The sequence below is a fragment of the Piliocolobus tephrosceles genome, chromosome 7, assembly GCF_002776525.5.
Source record: "Piliocolobus tephrosceles isolate RC106 chromosome 7, ASM277652v3, whole genome shotgun sequence".
Taxonomy (NCBI): domain Eukaryota; kingdom Metazoa; phylum Chordata; class Mammalia; order Primates; family Cercopithecidae; genus Piliocolobus; species Piliocolobus tephrosceles.
In genome coordinates, this window is record NC_045440.1 from 96,828,978 (window position 1) to 96,832,101 (window position 3,124).

Genomic DNA, 3,124 nt, shown 5'->3' on the forward strand with positions numbered 1-3,124 from the left:
ATCTCTAGCGAAGAATCACTGGTTAAAAGGATCTACTTTCAGCCAAAACAAATTTTTATCTTCTATTTTCTACTTATTAACCCAGAAGTCTCTCACTAGCTTATTTGACCAGCCTATGTCATTTATATGGCAGCCTGAAGTTTTAAACTTGCGAGTTCTGTACTCTTCATACATCTACTCCAAAATAGTAAAAAGCAGTCTTATCCAAAATATAGCCTGTCTGCAAACATGTTTTTATAAAAATCTAATTCTTATCTATCAAAAATTATGTTTTCTAGTTTCCGGAACCATTTTCAAAGTTTCCATTCAAACATTCTCCAAATATCATTTTGGCAAAGTAAGTTGACAATGGGGATATTTTAAACTCCATCTGCCTTTCCCCAGAATTAAAGCTGCAAACACCCTTCCAACTTTACTTGTAAAACTGATTGACAATTTGTACCTTCAGAAGCATTAAAATATATCATTTATTTGAAGATTTCATCATAGAATTACAAAAAAGCATTCTGATATATTAATACTGTACTTATTTAATATTTGTTAGGTAGAATTGGAAGGACTTACGAATGAAAATTTCAATATGCTTAATTTTATTTTCCACACCTTAGAATCCTATTCACTAATCTTTTGAAAAATGACTACTTCATGTACTGGAAATCACTGAACTGTGTACTTTAAAATGGTAAAAATGGCAGGCTTTATGTCACGTGAATTTTATCTCAATTTTTATTTTAAAATTTACCTCATTATCAGTCAAATCTTTTAAAATTAGCTAAAGATGCTGAGGACAAATCACCCCTCCCTAATAACTAGCTTTTGAACAACAGATGATTCCTTTGAAGTACCAAGCTCAGCCCCATAAGCCTCATTCTCCGTACTTCTGTAAATTACAGGCTATTTATTTTGCATCAGACTCTTCCCACAAACTTCGTATTTTGGATACACAGTACTGTAAAACAAGCATTCTTCACCGCTGATGGCAAAACCACTGTCCTAATCTGCCGTTCAGTTTAAAATCTGATAATAATGGTTACTTTACCTCAAGAGAAATCCTACAGGCAAACATGTCATGAGTGGCCCAGTTTGACTGAGAACAGATCCAGGCCACTGGTCATAAAGGGTAAACACTTAAGACATTTAACCCAGCCCAACAGTACTAAATGGAAGGGGATGGTCATCTGGATTATGAATCACCTAATTGACATGTCAGAAAATAAGCATTTTATTGACAGAAGGTGATTGTAGGGGAGAGTCATTTTTCATGTAAATAGCCAGATACCTTCCCTCCCTCCCTTTGTATTCATAGTTCTGGGGGAAGGGGGAGCAATCCTCTGCTACACTTTAGTATCACATGATACACTCGTTTATTTCTTGCTTTGGTTTTTGTTTCAACAGCTCTCCAGAAATCCGTAATTGTTTACAGTTTCTAAACAAATCTCAATTGTTTATAAGAGATCTTTAACTTTCTCTGTACATCCTATCAGTAGTTTAATGAAGAATTTTACAAGGAAGGTTGGTATTAGCTCCTTGTCCAACTCTTTCTCAACTGGGCACTTTTCAGTGGTTAGTATGCCAATGGCATTATAAACAGGCACACACCACACACAAACACACACACACACACACACACACACACACCACCACCCCCCATACACCACATATATTTCTCTCCCAGACTGGGACTGAACTAACTACAAATGGCTTAATCTGTTAGATACTTGAGGTTAGGAGCCTGCTGTTACCTGTCTTTATACCTCCTCCCAACTCTGCTCTACCTCACTTGTGTTTAAAACAGTTGCTTTTATGTAGTAGGTACTCAGTAAATATTTGTTAATTTTGATTTGTTAATTAAAGGTTTGTAACTTTAATTTTAATTTGTTGAGATGTATGGATGCCAGAAAATGTTATCAGGTATCTTCATGGTAGGATTAATATATTTGAATTGAAAAAATAATAATAATTTTTAAATTAAGACAAAGCATTGCACTGATCTCTCAGTTTTAAAATTGCATTTTATTTTAATTCTAGTTTATGCAACAGGCACTCACTAAGTATTCCGGAAGTCAATTTAATTGAATTATCTTGTGGTCAGGTTTTCCAGCTAACTCCCTGAATTCTATATAAAGTATCTCATTTTCTACTGCATGTTTATATATTTCCCACCTTTAAAATCCTTCTGTGGGGAGATAACACCTTTAATCTAACTTATTTCTTTAGTAATGAGATCTTGGCTGAACAATAGCTTTAATAAATTCCATTTTACCTTGTAGAAATAATAGCCCTTGGCATTCTTGAGTCAATAAGTCAGAATCAAAGCTTAAACTGCAGACCTTACACACAGCTGATAATATAAAAGGAAGAGGCCCACTGTGTAAACATAAAAGAAATAAATAATAAGGAAATATATATGTAGAAATAAGAGATAAGTATTGTATCTCTAGGGAAAACTACCTACAGTTTTAAATTAAGATGTCAATTGCTATTGCATTAATTTTCACAACAAATTATATATTCTTCCTATTTCTTTTGTAATTTATAAAAATTATAAGGTTATTGATTTGTCTCTCCTCATCCCCCCAAACCCACCCCCCAGTCGAGGGTACCCAGTGGTTTCTACTCTTTTGTGTGCCTGTGGAGGGGGCTGTAATATACACACATACCAAAAACTCTAGGTCTGTTCAGAATTGGCAACTAATAGTCCCCAACAATGTTTGATAGTCTCCAATCCTGCCTTTCTTTTGTTAAAAAAAATGAGATTCAAGAATAACTCTCTTAAAGCAGGTCTTCTTTAAGAAATCCTGGCCGGGCGCGGTGGCTCATGCTTGTAATCCCAACACTTTGGGAGGCCAAGGCAGGTGGATCACCTGAGCTCAAGGGTTGGAGACTAGCTTGGGCAACATGGCCAAATTCCATATCTATAAAAAATACAAAAATTAGCCAGGTGTGGTGGCGTGAACCTGTAATCCCAGCTACTCAGAAGGCTGAAGTGAGAGAATCACTTGAACCCCAGAGGCAGAGATTGCAATGAACCAAGATTGCACCACTGCACTCCAGCCTGGGCAACAGAGCACAAGACCCTGAGAAAACAAAAACAAGAAAGAAAGAGAGGGAAGATGGAGAGAGG